The 23,941-nt window shown below is 41.9% G+C and overlaps 1 long non-coding RNA gene across 2 annotated transcripts in view; it reads right to left on the reverse strand.

Annotated features, from left to right (window-relative positions):
* Positions 1–23,941, reverse strand: part of LOC146359676 (uncharacterized) — an 83,950-nt gene that overhangs the window by 34,727 nt on the left and 25,282 nt on the right. Inside the window, exon 2 of one of the 2 annotated variants that reach the window (XR_014787318.1) lies at positions 11,714–11,870. The exons of the other annotated variant lie outside the window; for it this stretch is intronic. This is a non-coding gene — a long non-coding RNA (uncharacterized LOC146359676). The remainder of the gene's footprint in view (positions 1–11,713; positions 11,871–23,941) is intronic. 2 annotated transcript variants of the gene reach the window in all.

The raw sequence follows: 23,941 nt of genomic DNA on the forward strand, positions 1-23,941 counted from the left end.
CTCCAAAAACAACCAAACAATGTACACACCAACCAAACAAGAGCTACCAAGTTACAAGAGGTCAATAATTAAAGATAATCAAATAACAATTTTAAAAAATTAACTGATGGGGTTGGGAAGCAGTAAAGACTCTGAAAACTATCTGTTTCGTTGATATTTCTGGGGAGGGGTGTGTGGGAAGTTTAAATTATGGATTGAGATAAGATGCGATAAACCACAGTCTTAACACAGTACTGGTCATAGAATCATAGAATAGCAGGGTTAGAAGGGGCCTACAAGGCCATTGAGTCCAACCCCCTGCTCAATGCAGGAATCCAAGGCAGAGCATCCCTGACAGATGGCTGTCCAGCCTCGTCTTGAACGCCACCAGTGTGGGAGATCCCACCACCTCCCTAGGGAATTGGTTCCATTGTCGTATTGCTCTAACAGTCAGGAGGTTTTTCCTGATGTTCAGCCAGAATCTGGCTTCCTGTACCTTGAGCCCATGATTCCATGTCCTGCACTCTGGGATGATCGAGAAGAGATCCTGGCCTTCCTGTCTGTGGCAACGTTTCAAGTACTTGAAGAGCGCTATCATATCTCCCCTCAGTCTTCTCTTCTCAAGGCTAAACATGCCCAGTTCTTTCAGTCTCTCTTCATAGGGCTTTGTTTCCAGTCCCTTGGTCATCTTTGTTGCTCTCCTCTGAACCCTCTCCAGTTTGTCTGCATCCTTCTTAAAGTGTGGTGCCCAGAACTGGACACAGTACTCCAGATGAGGCCTAACCAGTGCTGAGTAGAGGGGAACTAGTACTTCACAGGATTTGGAAGCTATGCTTCTATTAATGCAGCCCAAAAGAGCATTTGCCTTTTTTGCAGCCACATCCCATTGTTGGCTCATCTTCAGCTTGTGATCGACAACAATTCCAAGATCCTTCTCGCTTATAGTGTTGTTGAGCCACATATCCCCCATCTTGTAACTGTGCATTTGGTTTCTTTTTCCCAGGTGCAGAACTTGGCATTTATCCCTATTAAATGTCATTCTGTTGTTTTCTGACCAGCGCCCCAGTCTATCCAGATCACTTTGAATTTTGTTTCTGTCAACATTCCCTGCACCTCCTCCTCCAAGTCATTAATACAAATGTTGAAGAGCACTGGGCCCAGGACTGAGCCCTGCGGTACCCCACTCGTTACCTCTCCCCAGTTTGAGAAGGTCCCGTTGATAAGCACTCTTTGAGTCCGATTCTGTAGCCAACTGTGGATCCACCGGATCATTCTTTCATCTAGCCCACTTTGAGCTAGTTTGCTCATCAGGATATCATGGGACACTTTGTCGAAAGCTTTGCTGAAGTCGAGGTATATGATGTCTACAGCATTCCCACGGTCTACTAGGGATGGCGGAGAATTTCTCCCCGAAACTTCAGGGGGCCGAGCGCCAACGTGTTCGGCCCCCAAACAAGTTTCGGGGAGAAATTCTCCGCCCCCCCACCCCCCGCCCCCCCGGGACGGGACTTACCTTTGGCGAATGTCCCTCCCGGCGGCGGGTCCGGCCGGCAGTTCGTCGGGTCTTCGTCCGGGGCGGGAGCAGCAGCCGGTCTTTCAACCGGCTGCCGCCGCCGCTCCAATAAAAGAAAAGAAAAAAACGCCCCCGTGATAGGCTACGTGACGATTAACGTAGCCTATCATGGCTAGATTTGCAAAGTCAGCCGTGATAGGCTACGTAAATCGTCACGTAGCCTATCACAGGTGACTTTGGGGAAAAAAAAAAAAAGCGCGTACGGATAATGGTGGCCCCCATAGGGAGCCGCCATTCCCGTTCCTTATTTGGTCGCTGTAGTCTACGTAAAGATTACGTAGACTACGGCGAAAATAAGGGCAACGCTATTTGCAACGACCAAATAAGCAACGACCCTATTTGCAGTAAGGGCAACGCTATTTACAGCGACCAAATAAGGAACGCGAATGGCGGCTCCCTATGGGGGCTGCCATTTGCGTACGCTTTTTTTTTTTTTTTTAAGTCACCCGTGATAGGCTACGTGACGATTTACGTAGCCTATCATGGCTGACTTTGCAGATCTAGCCGTGATAGGCTACGTTAATCGTCACGTAGCCTATCACGGGGGCGTTTTTTTTTTTTAACTTCTAATTTCGCGGCCGGGCGAGGCGCCTCCTCCGCGGCCTGAATTTCGGCCGGGCGAGGCGGGAAGCCTCCCCCCCGGCCTGAACAGCGAAGCACCTCCCCCCCACCGCGAAAAGCTGCGAGACCAGGTAAGTGACTTTCGTGCACCCCTACGGTCTACAAGGGAGGTTACTTGCTCAAAAAATGAGATCAGATTCATCTGGCAGGACTTGTTCTTGACAAATCCATGTTGCCTTCAAGTAATCACTGCATTGTTTTCAAGGTGCTTCCAGATGGATTGCTTTATCATCTGCTCCAGAATTTTCCTAGGGATTGATGTCAGACCGACTGGTCTGTAGTTCCCAAGTGCCTCCTTTTTACCCTTTTTGAAGATAGGGACAACATTAGCCTCCTCCAGTCATCTGGCACTTCACCCGTACTCCATGATTGCTCAAAGAGAATAGGCAGCGGTTCTGAGAGTTCTTCTGCCAGCTCCTTTATTACTCTAGGATGCAGTTCATCTGGCCCTGGAGATGTGAACTCATTCAAAGTAATGAGGTGTTCCTTGACCATATGCCTATCGATCTCAAGCTGCAATCCTGCCCCTTCAGCCTATACTTCACCTTTGCCAGGGTGGTCATAAACCCTCTTTTGGGAGAAGACTGAGCCAAAGGAGGAATTGAGCACCTCTGCCTTTTCTTTGTCATCTGTTATCATTTTGCCATCCTTATTTAATAGCTGAACAACCATTTCTTTCCTCTGCCTTTTACTATGCACGTAGCAGAAGAAAGCCTTTTTGTTGTTTTTAGCATCCCTCGCTAACCTCAGCTTGTTCTCAGCTTTAGCCTTCCTGACGCCATCCCTGCAATTCTGAGCTACCTGCCTGTACTCTTCCTTTGTTACTTGGCCTCCTTTCCACTTCTTATATGTGTACTTTTTTTGGTTTCAGGTCATCTCTAAGCTTTTTGGGAAGCCACATTGGCTTCTTCTGTTGTCTTCCACCTTTTCTTCTTGTTGGAATTGTTTGTAATTGTGCCTTGAGAATTTCCTTTTTTAAAAGCTCCCACGCAACTTGGACTCCTTTTCTCGTTAGCGTCACTTGTCATGGGACCTTACTGATCATTGTTCTGAGTTTATTAAAATCAGCTTTCCTGAAATCCAGGGTACGCGTTTGACTACACTTGGCTTTTGCTTCCCTTAGAACCAAGAACTCAAGTACAACATGGTCGCTTTCCCCAGAGTTCCTGTAACTGCTACTTTATCCACTAAGTCATCTCTGTTGGTTAGGATCAAGTCAAGGATAGCCGATCCTCTAGTTCCTTCCTTTACTTTCTGTAGGAGGACGTTATCCGACACATAGGTCAGGAATTTCCTGGAGGGGCCACGTTTTGCAGAATTCGGGGAAATTGAAGTCCCCCATTACTACTACATCATGCTTCCTAAAAACATTGGCTATTTACTTTTCAAAAGTTTCATCCTCGTCTTCTCCTTGATTGGGTGGCCGGTAGTAGACTCCGACCATCGGATTCCTTTTATTCTTTGCTCCATTTATTTTGATCCAGATGCTCTCGATGGGGCTACCAAGCTCATCCTCCTGTATTTCTGTGCAGAGATATGTATTTTTCACATTCAGTGCCATCCCACCTCCCTTTCTGTTCCTCCTGTTCTTTTTGAACAAGTTATACCCTTCAATTGCTGTATTCCAGTCATGAGAGTCATCCCACCAAGTCTCAGTTACACCTATCAAGTCATCTCAGTTATACCTATCAAGTCATCTCCACCAATTGCCAATATATGGTGGCTTTTGCAGCATATCACTACTACATCCACTGAATTTTTTAAATCTCTCCCATCTGGAAAAAATAAATCCCTACATGTAGAAAATTAGCATATAAAGAAGAAGCCAAGGCTAAACTCTTTGAATAGCAGGGGTAGGAAACTTTTTTGGGCCCATGGGCACATTTGGCAATTTGAGAAACATTCTGGGCGGACACCACCACAAAATGGCTGACATGGGAGGTGTGGCTAGTCATAAAGGACACGTAACCTGCCCAAACGACTGAGTAAAAGGAAGAGGTGATGTCATAACACAGACGTCCAGCAATGATATGGTCTCTGAGGCTGAAGAACCAGTGGTGCCGAGGGAGCATCGCTGGAGAACCTGAGACTCCTGAGCCTGAGCTGCCAGAAAACCTTGAGCTCAAGTGACCAGAAACCCTTAATCCTGAGCTGCCAGAAACCTGAGGCCAAGCAACCAGAGACCACTGAGCCTGAGACCCATGAGCCTTGCTCCAGCATCGGACCAGCACCCCCTTCTACAAGAATCCTACATTCCATGGAGCTGATGCATCAACCCCTGCAGTATGCCAGTCATGAGCACTTGGAGAGATGGGGGAGATCTAAGCTACAGGCTAGAGCCCTGTCCCTTAAGGCTTCCATTTTGTAGGAAAGGGTGGAATCTGGGACTGTAACTTCAAAAGCTTCAGTTTGGCCTCTGAACTTGTCAGAGCGAGTGGCTCACTAGGGGCTCTCCTGGGTGCTGCAACTTCCAGCCTGCCGTGTCGCTGCCATATACTGTGTGTGCTTCTGCTCAGAACAGAACAGAACAGGTGGGTTCTAAGCCCCAACACAGTAAACACCTTCTTTGAAACCAAGTTTTCAGCACCAACAGAAACCTATTACTCAGAAGGCAAACACTTTTTCTCTCTTCTCCCCCTCACCGGTCAACTCACTGTCCCACACACACACACCTCTTTTTCTCTATCATTATCTCTCTTCCCAGTTCTCTCTGAACCAATCCCAACTGCTGGTAAGAAAATATGTTGTTGTTATTATTGCATTTATCCCACCCTTTTTCTCTTTACAAGGAAGGTGGCTTACAGAGTCTTCTTCCTCTCCATTTTTATCCCAACAACAATCCTGTGAGGCAAGTAAGGCTGAGAGTCAGTGACTGGCCCAAAGTTACCCAGTGAGCTTCATGGCCATGAAGATCTAGAACCCAAATCTCCCGAGTCCCAGTCCAACACTCTAACCACTATACCACACTGGCTCTCATGTTGAGTCAGCCCTAAATGACTCAGCACCAGGATATCTAGCTGACCTTGTTCTCCTGTTACGGGTTTGTTGTTTTTTTAAGGAGGGATAGGGCACCTCAGCAGGCCCCAGGAATGGTGTCTAGGAACACACTGGTGCTCATGAGCACCACGCTGTCTACAGGCCGGGGTAGGCACATGGTGGAGTATTTTTTTAAATGCACACACATACACCCACAGTATGAAGTAGTGCAGTCCAGAATGGGGTCTACCACATGACTTTGTGTTAGGCATAGATCACCCTAGAGTTAAAACTAGAATTTTCAGTTAATACACTGCAAAAATAAAGAAATGCAAAAGCACAAGTGAGGTGTGCACAACTCACATGGATACTCCTTCAAGTAAGATATCCACCCAGTAAAGCAGAAGGTTATGAATGACTCACAATTCTACATCCTCATGTCTGTACAACATATGAACCAGTCCTAAGATTCTGGATTAAGGACATATGCTACAGTATTCAGAACAAATGCCTGAGTGAGTTTTTACATTTACAGTAAAGATTAAATGCCAGAAACGAAAATCTTGAAAACCTTCTAAAAGAAAAGCTCTGTCTTTGTGGAAAAAAGATATTAACTCCTTTACATGCTGTAAGTTATTTATTGCAAGAATCATGCTTTCTTATATGCTTGCACAACCCAATGCAAAATGTCTTTTAAATCTGATAAGATACAAATAATGGGTATATCTAGAGGTAATGAGTTTTTCAAATGAGAATTTGAAGAAAAGGCTGTGGCCCATGAGTCATTATTTTAGGCAGTGGAATATATATGCATTTTTTCTGAACTAAGTGTGTTGCTGCTGCTCACAGAAGAATTAAATCTGAAGTCGGGTGAATGATAAGGAAACCTGGACCAAGATTCTTTTGATTCACTATAGTACAAGCTGAAATGATTTGAACACAAAATAATTTAAGTGTAGTTCAAGCATTAACTTAAATTCAGTCTTCCTATTTAATTACTTCATGAATCAACACCTCTCCCTCACTGTAATTAAGCATGTATCCCTTTTACTATTAGCGTTTGATTATTAGTAATAGCCAACATTATTTTTATTGAAAGTATTTTTAGGCTGTTCTTCAGCAAAGCTACCAGGGTGGCATACAACATCGATATAAGATATAAAAATCACACATAAACAACAGAGCAGAACAACAGTGTAAAATCTCAACATAAAACTTCAGCAATACAGATAAAACCTTCATATAAAACACAGGAGAAACAGAAATGTATTTAGCTAGTGTCAGAATGATGTAACAGTTGATGCCAGATGAGCCACCCTGGAGAGGGCATTGGGGTGCTACAAGCCAGAAGGCCCTCTCTCCCGTTGGCACCCACCTAATTCAAATGGTTGAGGAATCCTGAGGAAAGCCTCAGATGATGAATATAGAGTTTGTGCAGGGTCATGTGGTAGAGTCCTAATCCAGTCCCAAGCCATATAGGGCTTTATAGGGAAGGATCAGTACTATGAATGGCTCAAATCCCCACTTAGCGATGAAAGTCATCAGTGGACCATGGGCTAGTCATGATCGCTCAGCCCAACCTACTTCTCGAGACTATTTTCTTTTATTGACTGATTTTATTTACTGTACTTTTAAACCGCCCAATAATCATTCTCTGGGCAGTGTACAATACTCTTGAGAGGACAAAATTGGGGAAAGCCTATATATGCCACTGTGAGCTTCTTGAGGGAAAGGAAGGTAAAAGTATTATTTTTACTCTCTGTTGGAAGAGTAATCATACTAACTGGATGAGCAATCCCAAGTGTGGAATGGACTCTGCTTTTAATCAAGAATCATGCAGCACTGTGTTCAAAGAGTCAATTACTCAAACATTAGTTTATGAAGAAAAATATTAAAACATAACCCTTGCTACGCAGTGCTTAAAAGATGTCACCTTTAAACGATGCTTAAAATACATTATTTTAAAATACGTTATTCCTTATGGAATCCTGAGTTAAGACCATTGGTCCATCTAGTCCAGTATTATCAACCCTAACTGCCAGAGAGTCTCCAGGGTTTCAGGCAGGAATCTTTCCTAACCCTTCCTGAAGATGCTGAGGATTGAACCTGGGATCTTCTATATGCAAGACATGTGCTCCACCACTGAGCTACAGCCTCCTAAGCTATAGCCCCTACCACTGAGCTACAGCCATTAGAGGGTTCCAGGCTTGGGAAGGCTAGTCTGGTGCCATACTTCCTGCCATCCATAACTTTGTTTACTTAACACTGGTGATGCAACTGGAAGGGTCCTGAAGGATGATTGCCATTTTATTTGGGATCTGCCTTCGTATACTATATTGACCAGGAAATCTGAGATGTCTGACATCTAGACTTCATCATTATAAGGAACCAATGAGGCCAGTTCTAAACATATCCTTCCTTGGATATCAAATGGGATAAGAAGACATACACTTCAAGGTCTTGACCATTTTACACAGCCTCCAGGTGTGAATGATAGGAAGCTCTCCTGCGATTCACTGTTAACACAAGCACAGGACGTCACTCATGAAGGAAGCAATAATATTTATGGAGGGGCTGGAGATGGTTTTTGAGTAACAACTGGATTTTATCTTTTAAAAATGGGGAATCCACCATTGTTTGTTTCTTCTTCCCACCAGCCCATGGGAAGGTCCCAGGTACAACTTGAAACTATGTCTGTACCTCATAGACCTAAATTTGAATGTCTGCAGTGTCTTCCCACTTTCCATCTTACGACTATAACCAAATGCAGACTCCATGGCTTCAACATCAGCCACTTTTTTCCCTCCCCCCCACCCTTGTGCTTCGTTTACCATCTTGACTGATGAAAAGTTCTGGAGAACTCAAAAGTTTGTACAGTATCTTGTGACCTTTGAGTTGGCCTAATAGAGGTATTACAGTGATACAGATTTAGGTTACTTTCTTTTGAAATATATACACATTGTCATAGCAAGAGACGATAGATACAAAAAAGATACTTAACAAAGGGGTATGCAAAAGATGTCTATAAGTGGATATAACACCCCTAAAAAGGTTTTGAAAGCCCTTTCCTGAAATTATTTTATATTTATATGCCACACCTCTGCCTGCAGGCACCTAAGATGGTGTACAATATTTTTTAAGCCCATAATCAAAGTATATGCTTTTAAAAGATATTGTACATCATCTCAGGTGCCTTAAGATAATGGATTAAGTAAACATATTAAAAGGCAAGTACATCTAATCAAAACAGCATCAGTAATAATCTGTCAGAGCAGAACTGAACAATGAGATATGAACAGTAAATCAGTTGCCCTGGACATTATTACTTGCAGACTTTGGAGGACAACAGATCTTGGGATTTGAATGTATGTGGGGAAAACTGTTATAAAACATGATCCCACATCCATTCATATTATATGACAGCAAAATATATCATAGGACACGGGATATACATATAGCGTAATTCTGTGTATGTATACTCTACAAGCAGTTTCACAAGATCATAATACCATCTGATTATGGAAGTGGAAATTCTCCTCTGGCTGACTCTTCTACCTCAAGAGCAATTGTGTGAATGAGTGCTCAGAGATGACTTGAAGTGAAGATGAAGCAGAACTGTATAATCTTAAAAAACGTAAGAATCTCAGTTTGTGATTTTGTCACAACAGGGTCTTTTTCTATCCTAGGTGTTTCACTTTGGCATGGATGGTATGGTTACGTCTTCAGAATGTACCTCCTGATGTGCTACAGAGCCAGCTCATCTGACTAATTCAGGAATCTCTATTCTGATGTGAGTGTCTTGTGGAAATCACCCTTAGACCTGAAGAACAGACCAGCCTGAGCATGTGAGACAGTTCTCCATTTTGTCTTCACAGTGAGGTTTGCAGAGGCGGGGGTAGAGTTATTGGGTTGGATCCAGAGTTTTTATTTTGTTAGCAGGAGTGTCCCTGAGCAGAGTTCCACTCACAACACTCCTGCTGGCAGAAAGGGGAGGTGATTATTTTTGCCGATTCCCCACTCCCTCTGCAACTTCCAGTACCACTGTTTCAGAGGCTCCCCTTACCCTCTGGAGCAGAATTTTGGGGGACATAGGGGAATGCAGGAGGAGGGGGAAATTGGCAAAAATTGCCTCCTTCCCCACTCAGCCAGCAGAACAGCTCCACTGGATCAAAAGCCTCACACAGACAGAAGGCTTCAGTCCTCAGGAAGCTTTTGCAGGATCCAACCCACTATCTCCTACCATGCTACATCTGACCAAAACACACACACTAATGCTAGATGATTTGCCTTTATTAAGAAAACATTCCGATTTCTAAGGAAACTGAGAGAGGGCCTTCTTAGAATTTTTCATTTTTACTGATGTCTGTGATCTACTACTTACTAACCCTATGGTCCTGTAGTCTGAAAGTTCCATTTGTTCTGTTTCAAAGCCTCATTGGCAAATGAAATCACCCGATATTTGGCAAATGGAATACTCTATAGATATTACCATCAATGAGCATTTTACTTGATGAGAACAACTCCATCCTGAGACCTTTACTCAACATAAGTAGCTCTGCTGATTTTAGTGGAACAGCTTTTTCTGAATAAGAACTGTTCTGCTGATGGGAAAAGGTTACAAGGATTAGGTCTGTCTTTGCTGTTCTTGAGAACTAAAATTGACTATTCCTTTTTCACAGTCTATCTTCTAAATACAAATTACTGGCAAATAACCATGTAGAATAGTCTGAGATAAGAGAAAATTCTCTAGACCTTACAAGGTGTCAAGTGCAGTTCACAAAGAGTGAGACTAATGTTCTGAAAGACAGCCAAAGATCATTTATGAACAGCTCTCAAAGGGGCAATTTCTGCCTTCATTTTTCTTTTACAAGCCTTAAGGTGCATAGGTAACATTAGATTACCAAGTGACAGCAATGGGTGTTGGGGGGGGGGGGGGATTTTAGGGTTAGGGTTTTTTTTTAAGAAGACTGCATTAAGAACACAGGCTTTATATGTTTTCTGGGGTGTATAAATTACCAGTGTTTTAAATGTGGTTAATGTCCCTTAAGCCCTTAGGGAAAACAATCATACATGAAAGAAAATTTTGCCATAAAGCATAACCACATCAGTGCAACTGTAGCTATAGCTGGGGAATAACTCTCCAACATTTTCTACAGGTTTGTAATTTGCACATTTGCATACCAGCTTCTAACAATATTTTACTCACTTGCACAATATACTGTATATGTTTAAATCAGTTCTAGTTTTTTTTACACATGCAAGTCTACTGATTAAAGATTTAGGCTGCAATCCTATGCCCACATACCTGGGAGGAAACCACCTTGGACCTAACCGGACTTACTTTTGAGTAGGCACATTTAGGTCTCTGCTGTTGATACCATTGAAATAAATGGATCCAGCCATGCAATCCTGTGCATGACTACCTGGAAGTATGTCCCATGAAATTCAGTGGGACTTACTCCTAGGTAAGTGTGTATAGTAAGTGTGTTAGATTGCAGCCTTAGTTTTCTGCTTGATTTTTGTTGCTGTTGGTGCTGTTTATTTATTGATTTATTAAAATATATGTTGGCCACCTTTTAGGACCAAGCCCTCACAAAGCAGCTTACATAATATAATCATAAAATCATAACATTTAATAAAAAAATGGAATAATCATAAAACACTCTAATAGCAGAAATAGGATTCAATTCAGCATCAGATCAAATAGCAGATCTTAAAAAACCAACTTGGAACAAACAGGTATTTAAGGGGGGTGGGATGTTGCAGTTCCTTAAGCTTAAATGCACTGTTGTTAAACAAGAAAAATATGGGTTACATGATTGCTTATTACATTCAGGGCACAATCCTATGCATGTTTAGACAGACATAAGTCCTACAACTCCCAGCATGCCCAGCCAGGATGTATTTCTGTCTAAACATGCATAGGATTGCACCCTTAAGAATATAAGCACACAAATGAAAAAGTAAAGCCTATATTCAATACAAGCTTGTATTGAAAATACAAAAGCCAATGTAGATATTGGTTTTTAAAGTGACTGTTATGCTTACAAAAGAAAAAAAAAAAGAAAAACTAGCCATGTTTGCTCAAACCAGTAAATTTTCTAGGTTCTGTTGAAATATTTGAGTTACAAATATTACAGCATTTCCCACTCTTATTTTTTCCTGGTGATCAGCTTCTATTTTTAGCTATATGCCAAAACCAGGATCATAATAATTCCTTGAAATTGACTACTATTTATTTCACTGTTTTCCTGGATGCTCTCCATGTTTTTCTGAAACCACAGTTCTATCAAAATTAAAATCTTAACTTTATTTAATATTTGTTAATCTATGAAAGTCTAATGGTGGAACTATACAGGGCATGAACCATCAGGCCGCTGCTAAAAACCTCATCTTCCCCCATGTTAAGCTAAGTTAGACATGTGCAGTCTAACTTAGCCATGTCCTGATTGACTTCATCCAGCTGTGCTTTTTCCTCTTCCCACTCCACCACATTGGCTGCTGCTGGCTGGAGGTGCAGAAATGTACTGCAGAGTGCATCGTGACATGTATAAGGCTTCCTACCTGTTACAGAGGAAAAACGGGAGAACTCAAGATGGACAGAAAATGTAGTTCCTCTCCTGAACTGGCTTGGAGCCTCTCTTCAGCTCTTCGACTGGTCACAAAGTTTTTGCTGAGTAACGGCAAAGCTTCATCAAAACTGTGCAAAGATCTACTGCTCCTAAGCATACCACACGAAAGATTTTAAAATGCATATTCTTATTAACAGTAGAAATACACACACTCACCCATTATCAGTGCAATACATTAAGCAGGTCCATTACGCTCCATCCAGTCCAAACTTCACTGTTTATACACAGCTTTGGCAAGATAAATGAGCAGTTATGGTCTATCGATTAAATATTACCTGTTACAGAATTGCTTAATACAAATTTGCAAGATAAACTGGAACTGTTCAGACAGAATCATTACAGATTTTGTGGTAATTAATAGGAATGTTATGTAAATACACATTTAAGTGATTTATATAATGGAACTCCAAATGAGCTGTTATAATCTATCATGCTGTAATAAATTAGCTTTCTTGTAGGTATCTGACCTCTACTGGAGTATGAAAGACCTGCATATGTATCTCATTGAGTATTTTTTTTCCCTTTCAGCTTGACTTGAAATTGTAAACTCCTCCCCCACCCTTTGTAACCATTGCTAACAGAAAATCCAGTTAGACAAATTATATTTTCAGGACTTGCTACACAAAAATGGTCAGAAAGCAATGAACGTGACCACAGAGGTCAGATTGTGGTAGAGCTGGAGAGCAAGATTCAGACTGAATGGCAAGGCAAGCTATACTGAGTTTAGGCAAGGCAATCCTAAACTCACTTACTGAGGAGTAAGTCCCGCTGAACTTAGTGGGACTTCCTTCTGAGTAGATATGCACGGGATTGAACTGCACAGAATTGTGCTTTAAAGTGAGGAAAGAAGGGTTTAAGCATCAGGAGCTCTTGAGACAGAAAGAGATCCTTTCTCCCTCTTTCAAGTAATGAGGGTCCCTTGCCCTTTTTGGGTTGCAGTGCTGGCTTTGGCATAGGTGCCTCCTAGCATCAGTGAAGAACAAACTTGCAAGGGGCGCGGGTGGGGGGGGACTAACGTTTCCCATAGCGAAGGTTCATTGCTCTTTGGGGAAGCCCATTTCACCAATAGACAGCCATAAATCCAGTGGAGAGAGTCTCTGGTGTCTGATTAAGGCTGTAATCCTGTACCTATTTACCAGGGAGTACACCCATTTGAACATGATAGGACTTGCTTCTGAGTAGACATGTACAGGATTGTGCTGTTAAGAGCTGAATAACACTTCCAACAAAATCACAACATCGGATTATCATGAAGATGAAGGATCATATTTTTTCATATTCCACCATATTTTAAAAAAGAAAACCTTACATGTGGAAACCTAGCAAATCAGAGAGAAGGGAACCCATCTGTCCCATCAGCCAGGACAGCTAGGCTGGTGAGGACAAGGGAGAGGGCTTTCTCTGTGGAGGCCCCCACTCTGTGGAACTCCCTCCCAAGGGAACTCCACCATGCCCCCTCTTTAATGAGCTTCCACCACGCATTAAAAACGTGCTTGTTCAGGCAGGCATTTGGGGTGGGTTAGGGTATTTTTAGAAATATGATGTTTTAATGTAGAATTGTGTTGTTTTAAAACTGTTTGTATTGCTGTACATCACCCAGAGTGGCCAGGTGACTGGCCAGATGGGCGATTAAGAAATTTAATAAATAAATAAATTTAATAAATGAACACCTAACTTTTATGTGCAGGCTCCAGGAGAGAGCGCAGGACAGGAAGGCCTGGCGTGCTATGGTCCATGGGGTCACGAAGAGTCGGACATGACTGAACGACTGAACAACAACAAATTTTTTACATGAAAAAGCAGTCAAAAATGTGATCCCATACGTGCAGCTACAAATCCCAAAAGAATGCCACAATTTGTCAGGGTTGTATTGGAGCCCAGAGAGCCCCAAAGAAGTTCTGATTCTGAGGAAGAGATAGAAACCGCGGGAAAGGAACCCGCACGCTGTTCAGAGGAGCAGCCAGGGGGAGAGCCCCTCCCAGTACACATTCCTGAGAGTGACAGTGACCCTGGCAGGGAGAGGGAGGCGCAACAGCAGTTTCTGGACGCTAGGTGCCAGCGCAGCATCAAGCGGGAGATGGCAGGCACTGAGAGGAGGCGCTCAGCCCGCTTGGGGCGACGGCAACAGCGGCACCCCGATGCCCCATGGGAAAAGGGTGGACTCTCTCCTCCTAGCCCATAAGTACAGAGGTTTCCCGCCTTCCCCTCCAAACGGAGATCAACTGATTCCTAAGGTTAGAACCCCTGAGTAGGTAGCTCTCTTAAGTCTCACTGGTAGAATCAAGCAATTAGCATCTGTAAGCGTCATTAGGTTGAATGGGAATAAAGCCTTAGAAAATTGCCCTATTGTCTGCGTGTTGGTTCTGGCTACCTGAGGATTTCAGAAGGCGGTAGGGGCAACCTCCCGACACAATTTTGCTGAATGGATGGCTCAGCCTTAGGAAGAATCAATTTGTTATGGGAGTAACAGAAGTGATAAATGCATGTAGCATAGGTTACAGCCCAAAATTAAAAACTACATTCTGTAATGCAGCTGCCAATATGGATGTGCCCATTTCTGTTATCTTACTGCTTTTCTTTAATAGAACTTGTCCATTTAGTTCACATGTGAAGAACTGTGTATAATTTCTATTTTTAAAATGTTGCAAAACATTACATGAACATTAAACATTTCTTAATATTGTTAGAAATGAAAAATATTAAGAAGAATTAAAATGAGAGAAAAATAGTCTCATCTGCCTAAAACTGGCAAAAGATATCAAAATTCATTCATTAACAGCACATGTCTACTAAGAAGTAAGGCCCACTCCCAGGTAAGCGTGTATAGCAGGGGTGGGGAAAAGATGGCCTTCCAGATAATATTGGACTGCAATTCCCATCAGCCCTACCCAGCATAGCCAGTGGTGAGGAATGATGGAAGTTGCATGTCTGGAGGGTCACATGTTCCCCATTCCTGGTGTACAGTATTGCTTGGAAAAAATCTTACATGAACGCTCATTAAACTACTATACACTCCCTTATCTGAAGCATTAATAAACATGGAAACATTGGTTTCCAAAGTCACTGAGAAGTAACCTAAATAATTACTAGTCTTTCACTTTGAACCTTCACACAATAGCACCAGAGATGTGTTTGTTTTAGATATCTGCAGTACAAGTCCAGATGTTGACATCTGACACCTCAAAATTTAACACCCATGATGGGGGGGGTAAATTTTTATTCTGAATAAAAGCCTAAAAAAATGTTGGCAAACTCTCAGCAATCAGAAAGCTTCCAGGCATGATTTCCAATGTGAGGGGGTCCAGGACCCTGGACAGCTCCTTCTCAGTTCCCTCTGACTATCAGGCCATGGTTCATGCCCCTACAAGCTGCCACCAAGAAGTGTTGCCTTTTTGTAGGATGTAAGCGGCAAACTAAGAATTTAATTTAATTTTTTTTTCCCAAAAGACCATTACTGAAATACAGCACCACTGCTTTAAATGTGTACACATCAGATATTTTATAGAAATAATATTTTGTGGGGGTCTTGCTTGCTCTTGGAATTTTTTCTCTGCACCATTTTTTTGATATGGCTATAGTTCACTATCTGCCCCTACATGACCTACATTCCAAATCTCCTGTCTTCTCCTCTTCATCCCTCTTCCTAAGCTCTTGCCCAAAAAACCCTTCTGGATCTTAAAAACAAAATAAGGATCAGACTAGTCTATCAAATGAAGCTCTTCATCATCTCAACCAAAGCTCTGTTTCTGTCCTGTTGCCTCTGGTTTTTTTAAATGAAAAGGTCCACAGACTGAACCTTGGACCTCATGTAGATACAAACACTCCCTTTTCCATTAAGCTATATAGCTCCTGTCTCCTCGGGCTCTGCTGGCACTACAGTAAACATTTCTTAGGGTCTAGGTAGGCTCCAACAAAACTGACATGGTCCTGATGACAATCTATTAAACTGACACTTTTGAGGGAAGTCTGCTTCACCAAACCACTTAATGATACTATGCAACAGACAGTTGAATTAAGCTTGTCTGCCTGCATGGAGTCAGAAACAGCCACACGACTCTTTGGGGAAGGAAAACAAAATCTTCTTTACACAGAGAAAAACCTTTCTTCATGACACTCATTCAGATGCATTCAAAACAGCCACATCAACCACTATACTATTTATTTATTTAGCTACCACCAACATATCCTAATAGAAAGAAAGAAATAACTTGTCAATAGCAATGAGACCTTTTGTCTAAAAGCAGCAAGTGAAGCTGCAAACAAGCCTTTAAAAGGTCATTGCCCAGACATGAAGAAAGCAAGACATCATAGTGGCAGGAGGGCAGAAGTACATTAGATTTCTGACTGACTGACCGATTAGACTTCTGAGCTAGGAGGAGCCAAGTTCAGACAGGAACCCAGGGCTGCAGAGGCATGAGGCCATGGGAATCTGCTGTGTGTGTCATGGGAATAAAAAACACATCCCTATGAGAGAAGACAGCACAGCCTGCATCTCTTCTCAAGCCATAGCTGTCGGGTGAAATGAAATGTGGACTTTTACCAGCATGGGTTCTCAATAAAAGATTCTCCTGCCTTTTTCCTTGCCAGAGGTTGGGCTCAGTGGCTAGCCCAATAGGTTAATTTCTTCAAGAGATTGCACCAGGGAAGAAAATGAATAGACGCATAAAGAGGAAAAGCATGAAGTTATTATCTCCACAGCTTTGCCTAATGGGATCTTGATGTCTAAGATTTGTACCAAAAGGATGGTGATAAACGTTAGATTCCTGTAGCTATGTGCTGATATTTTATTTTTTTTTAAATGCAATGGCTTAAATTCCTGACAAATACTCTATGAATATTACAAGAATTATACCAGTTCGCCTGTGTTTGGTGCATTTTCCTTCAATCTGAAGGCATTTTTATTGCCACATTCCAAGACAGCATTTTTTATTATTATACTTGTGTCACTGCACGTCACCAGGCTGGGGAAGGCTGCTATAGGAACATAAATGATATTATGTATAGCTTGGTTTGCTCATAAAATTATCATTAAAATTTAAAACTTTTTAAGATAAACTCAGTACATTTGTAATTATTGTCTGACTAAACTATACTTTCTCATGTATTATACCAAACACACTAATTTTATGAATAAAGCACTTGGTTGCACTTTTTAGGTTCCTCTTTTATGTCTGACTAGAGGGAAATTCAAGTATTCCCTGAAACATCTGGATCATCCTAGCCAGAAGAAGCAGAAAGAACTGGAGGCAGAGGAAGACTGGTATACAACATCTGTTCCTGTTTGGAAGGAAGTTTAGGGAAATTCCTAAACATGTTCCTGCTTGTAGGGTGGCGTTTAGGGAAATCTGGTCTGAAGAGAAAGCCATTGAGATTTTGTTTAGCTGGAAAACTCTCTCTCACCTCTTAGGAATGGTGAGCAACCATATTTATTTTAAGAACCTGTAACAATCTTAAGCTATTATTTGAAGAATGACATTTTATTCTCATTCATAAATAATTTCTATTCATTTTGAAAGGTTGTCTCTAGTGGTGGTGTCAGTTCCATGCCTATTGAGTTTCTTTTAGGTAGAGAGGGTTTATTCTAGTGATAGCAGTTAAAGGTTTTATAGCTGAGGCAGCACTCTCACTTGTGACGTCTAACTGGGAACTTTATTAAAAACTGTGCCAGTGAGTTCCATAGACCCAAGCCTCAAGGTTAATTGTTCTGAAAAGAAACATTGGTGGGATAACTCATGTGCTGTTCTGTCACATGTGGTGGCGGTCATGGGATAACCTAAAGTGTTCTTTCACGTGTGGTTTTTAGATTAAAACTACATTAATTGATTGCTACAGCACCTAACCAGAACACACCCAGATACATAGGTCTCTGTGAACAAAACCCAAACTATTAGGAATGTACAGTTTCTTCCATATTATGGTACTCTACCAACATGTTGGGAAACTGAACATGATTTGGAGCATCCCTAAATGTCTATCACTAAAAGATATAGATCAATAATTTTAATAAGGAATGGAAGAAATAACTATGCTGGGAATCTTACAGAGAGGATTAAAAAACATTTTCCCCACAGCTTCAGTATTTTAAAAATGTTTACTTCTCTAGTCTTTCTATAAAGACTAGATCGTTTTTAGAAATCATTGGGGGGGGGGGAGTAAAGGCTGGGCAGCTATATATAAACACCTTGTCTCAAATAGTTTATTCATCATTCTAAAATAAAATATTTCATAATGCTGTTTAATGTTTCTAATTTTTCAGGGGGGAACAAAATTGGCCCTTGGGGGGGATTATTTTTTTATTACATTTATATCCCACCTTTTCCTCTTTGAGGAACCCAAGGTGGCATACATAAACCTCCTCCTCTCCATTTTAGCCTCACAACAACAACCCTGTGAGGTAGGTTGGACTGAGAGTCTGTGACTGGCCCAAAGTCACCCAGTGAGCTTCCATGGCCGAGTTGTGACTAGAACCCAGATCTCCTGGCTCCCAGTCCAACACTCTAGCCACTACACCACACTGGCTCTCACACTGTGGGTTTTTTCCACATTTTTCCAGTTCGAGGGGGGGGGGTCTTTGTGAAATATGGATTTCAATTTACTCAGGACCATTCAGTTGATCAGGCTGAGAGGTTTGGGATCTTATGAGGTGGAGAAGAACACGCACACAACCAATATAGATAAAAGAAAAGGAGATTTATTGAAATAAAAGAAATAAGCAAAAGTAGAACCTCCCCAGAGAGTTGCATGCTCTCTGAGGCTGAAGAGGTTACACACCTCTCAGGCACAAACTTAATTACAAAAAAATCTCAAAGAGTTTTAGGCTCTCTGAAGCTCAAGAGGTTGCACGCCTCTTAGATAAGAGCCCCAAACCAACAATCCTCAAGAAGTTGCACCCTTCTCTGAGGCTTAAGAGGTTGCACGCCTCTTAGGTAGAAACTTAGTTACCCAAATGTGGTGCATTAAATGACTAAGTATACAGTTAGCACGCTCCGGGAGAGAGAGCAGGACAGGAAGGCCTGGCGTGCTATGGTCCATGAGGTCACGAAGAGTCGGATACGACTGAACGACCGAACAACAACAAAACATTTAGCCCCTGTTTGTTGCTCAGCTCCAGATCGGTCCACGCTGCAAATGGCCCACTGAGGCAATGGTGATACAGTGACAGCCAGGCCCAAGCCTAAGCCTGCTGTCTTATATCCTAAACCCAAACGGTTAAGTACCACAGAACAAAGATAGCTGCGCCCTATCTAAGCCCTGGACAGTAAAATCCTTTCCCTGAATTTTACCCAACACATACCCACTGCTATCAAGTACTTGGCCAGAGTACTTAATACCTGTCCCATGGATTGAGGGTACTGTTGGTATGTGTGCATACAAATGATCCAGATGCAACCACGCCCCTCCTGAACAACGGCAGATTCAGGGGTTGTATACTCTTTTTACTTCGTTGGAGTTCATGAGATCAAAGAGGGGTTCTGTATGTTCTTTGTTGATAATACATCATGTTCCCAATACCCAAGATTGATGTTTGTTGTAGACAGACTGACATCTCCTTCTGACTCCCCAGCATTTCTCAAGGTTGTTTCTGTGGTCATAATGTGCCATCCTCCTCTTTTATTGGCCCATTTCCATCTTCTGTAATGTATACTTTGGCAATCTTCAGCACATACCAGAGCACCCTCATCTGGCCCTCCTGCAGTAAAGCCATTCATTCTCCATTCACACTTCCCCTTCCTGATCTGGGCTATTCACATGACATGTACTGGTTTACAACGTTGACCTTGTTGCATTTCATAGTGTTCTAAATTAACACTCAGATGCCTTGGGTCACAGATTACATCTCAGAATGTTTACAATTCAGGCTTGTATTCAGGGTCAAACTTTGCATTCTATTTCTTTTCACACCACATTTGTTACATTGCAAAAGAAAACAAGAGTACATTGTGGCGCCTGAAGTCTACAAGGTTATCTACTACAAGCAAGGGGGGGGGAGTTATAGTGGGAAGCAATTTTCATTGACAAAAATCAAGTAAAGGTGGATTTAAGAAATGAGAGAAATTAATAAAAGTGATAAAATATTAGAAGTAAATATTTAAGGGAAATATAAGTGGATATGAGGAGACATTAAAAAGATAACTTGAGGAAAAATAAGATCACACTGTGTCATCTTCACATCTCTAGTCACTGCTCCTTGGTCACCTGATCACTGAAACTTAAGTCACTCGGAAAAATGAGAAATGTTACATCTCTTCCTTGGGTTCTTCCATTTGTGAAGAAAAAAAGTTGGCTAAAAAAGCTGAAAGGACTTTGTATGAAAAATATACATACTAACTAAGTTGAATTGTCATAATTATGTATTGTGTAAATGGCATATAATTATCATTAGATATTAATACCTATAACAACAGTAAGAGTGACTATATTCCTGCAGATCCTACTAAATGTGTGTGGGTGGAAAACAGTGACTCACTCCATAAGAAACTAACTCTCCTGCCTGTCCATGAACTATTCTAATGAGCTGCTAATGGAGTTCTGTTTATCCCAAGCTTACCACTTTTGAAGGTATGTTTGTAGAACATTTAGAACTCTGTCCTATGTATATCCATGTTCCTCTGTCAATACAGGCTAAGCTTGCAACTTAAAATAAGTTTTGTTTATTTGTTTGTTTGAAACTGTATGCTACTGAAAATTCCACAGTGGTTCCCAAATTGAAACAAGTAATTAACAAAACTATCAGTATGTTAATACAAACTAATCCCAGTTACAATTGAATAACTGAACAATGAAACAGCAGCACTATCCAAAGAACTAGCAGTGGTACAATAGGGTACATTGCACCACCATAAGCTGGTCAAGATCCCAACCACCAATTTCCAAACACTTTCTAAAATAAAATAAAACTTTAAAATATTTTAGAGTGTGTCTTTTCTGATATTTATTCCTTTGTTTTGATTTGTACTGCACCTGTCTACCAAAAAGTGGCACTCACGGCAGTCAGTTTCACCAGTTAGAGCTGTACCAATCCAGCTTCATGCCTGCGTTTCCATCTGCCAATTATATGTGCCTATGTTTATTTATTCAAAATAACGATGCCCTACCTTTCTATCCTTTAGAAACCACAAGGCAGCTTAATGACAATATAAAAGAATAGGATGAAAGCATCACAAAACAACAACATAAAAACAATAGCAGAGGAAAAAAATGCAGCAAAGCCAGGTAGGAGGACATAGGAACAACTGATCATCTATACACACTGTATACAGATTGAGCCAAAGCTCACTAGGCATAGCTCCAAAACCTATTTTCAATGCCCAATGCCACAATTAGTCAATTAAATTCAAAAGAATTGTCCTGCTCCCCCTCCTCCCCAAAACCTAGGGAAAATTGGCTGCTAAATGGAAGCAGAGATAAACAGTGGAACAAAAAGGCAGCCAGTAACTCCCTGCTTCCTTATTTACCTATGATCAGGCATTTTCAATTTGCCTACCATCAGGCATTCCCCTCACCAGCTTGCCGCCAGGGGCATGCCTCTCTGGCCCTCTGGCAAGGAGGACTCCCAGCAGCCTCCAAAGACTGTCTTTGTGTCGCAGTGTGGAGAAGGTGAGCAGTAGGAGGCGTTAGTCTTGCTGTTTCTTCTCGTCTCTAAACGGCAACAACTCCATTGGAGCACTTGTCTCCTCTCCCTTCCAGAGAGGTTTGAGGAGATTAATAAAACAGCGGGAGAAATAAGGACAAAAAGACTCTGCCTCTCTTTTCGAGCCCTCTCACAAGAGCAGAGGCCTTAAAAGAAGAGGTGAAGTTTTCCCTCACAGAACTTGCCCTCACCCTCCATTGTCTCGGAGGACATTTTGTGAGAGAACAGGAATCCAGCCCATAGCCAAATAATTTTCTGTGCCCGAAGAACCTCTCAGGCAACTTCAGTAGCACCTTCAGACTCTCCAGGATTCAAAAAAGAGCAGCCACTCCTGATGGCAAAGACTAATCCATGCCTTATAGGTCACAGACTCTGCAAGAGGCTGGGCTCATAAAAGGCCACTTGTGGCCCTCCAAATGTTTTGGCCTACAACTCCCATTAGCCCTAGCCAGCATAGACAATGGTGAGGGGTAAAGGGGGATGTAAGCTAAAATATCTGGAGAGCCACAAGTTGCCCACTGCTGCCCTAAGGCAAGCTTATTCCAAGATGAGAGTTGCCAGCCTTTCCCAACCTGGTGCCCTCCAGCTGTGCTGGACTACAACTCCCATAATTCCCAGCCAGCATGGCCAATGGCTGGTAGGGCATGAGGTTGGGAAAGGCTGCCATTTGCCATACTAAGTAAGGTTAAAATTCATCATTCTAATTCATGGACAGTCAGGGATTTTGCAAAAACTAATCCTTAACCCTCAAGTCTGAATCCTTCTATCCTTCAGGAATATCCATGGATATTTAAGGGTGATGGAACAACAATTAAGTCTTTGATTTATTAGGAAAACAGGGAGAGCCAGGTGCCACTTCCTATGGGTTTGGATCCTAAGAACTACAAGCAGCATTCTGCTCCCAGAATGGCCCTTTCCCATCTCCTCTTTTCCACTGCAGTCCCCTGCAGCAGCACCCGAAAAATCCACCCTGAGGGTCAGGGGACTGTCTGAAACAGTATTGGATGTGACCTAGGGCACTATAATTACAGGGGTGGATTGGCGGAAATTTGAGATTCCCTTTTGCATGAGAGGAAGTGTCTTTCTTCTGTCCGCACAAGTGTTCAATTGAATCCAAGCCAAAGATTGACTGCTTTGCAAGCTGGAGGTCTCCCACAGTGGAGTTTGAAGCTTTTAAAAATAGCAGCTATAGCCTTATCAAGCAGGCCAGGATCACCACAGTGTAATTCTATGGGCCCTGCTATTCTCATTAAGCTTCTCAGAAAGCTGCCTTTTCATTTGCCCTCTTGAAAACGTCTCTTTTTTTCTCCCACAACTCAAAAGAAAAAAAATCACAATTTAACCTTATTCCACTCAAGTTACATGAGATTTAATGCCTGTTTTGCATCCCAATCCAGGCTGCACCTAAAGCAGGTCACCCTCTAATCTCAATCTAGTTATTTTCCTGACAGCATCAGGATTCAGGCTTCGACCATGTGAAGTAGTAGAAAAGAAGACTGTGCCATTAAGAATGTGCAGAGTGCTTCCGTCTCACCACTAAGAAACTCTACTCAGGGCCTGCACAGGTGGAAGGTACTCATCAGATAGTACAATTCCATGCATGCTCATGCTCAAGCCCATTCACCACCTCTTGGCTTAGAAACAAACACACAATATCTTTGTTTCAGACTTCCCTATGCATTGCACTAGTTTTCTATTGCTGCTGCCATTGTTCCTGCTGCTGTTGGCCCTTAACCATTTGCAGCTAACAACAGTCAGTGGCTGGCTAATAGGCTCCATTTGTTTGCTTTCAGTATCCCTTGGGCTTTCATACTGCAAAGCATGCATGCAACCCTTGGAGCAATATCAAGCAGGGACCTTGGCTCTAAGATTTTGACAAGTTGCCTGCCCTCGCTCAAGCCCTGTATCTCTGCATGTACAAGGCCTATTGGAACTATGGAGGCTGTCACCAACTTCCCTTGGGCAATCACTAGGAATGCTTGCTGCTCCCATTATTGTAACTTCCACAATACAAACAGTCACTATATAACTCCATGGGTATAGAAAACCAAAACAGCAACAACAAAAATCCACCGAAGTTAACAGATCACACCAAAGGAAAAATATCCCTTCTAAGACATCTGGAACTGCAAATTTATCTAAAGCGCATGAAGAATTTTATCTGACGCACATGAAGAAGAAGAGAAGTGCAGTATAGCAACGTCAGCAAAATCTTTCCCAAAACTAAGAGATCCTCTTAATACATGGTAAAACTTAAATTCTAAATATGGAAAAAACAGAAATCCTAATACATGGCAAAAACATAAAACTGTAAACAAAAAATAGTGTGTGTGTGTGTGTGTGTGTGTATACAGTATATATACAGATATAGATATTTGAAAACACCGCTTCATATTAGGGTAAAATGAAAAAGATAAATGTCCTTTTTTAACCATTAAGAGTTAAAGATCGAAAACAACAACTTTTATGCTAATACTGTTCTATGTCTGTCCCTTGTTGTACATTTTCTTTTAAACTTGCTATTTTGCT

This window comes from Heloderma suspectum, chromosome 1 (genome assembly GCF_057233095.1).
Source record: "Heloderma suspectum isolate Gila_16-S chromosome 1, 16-S_ref, whole genome shotgun sequence".
Taxonomy (NCBI): domain Eukaryota; kingdom Metazoa; phylum Chordata; class Lepidosauria; order Squamata; family Helodermatidae; genus Heloderma; species Heloderma suspectum.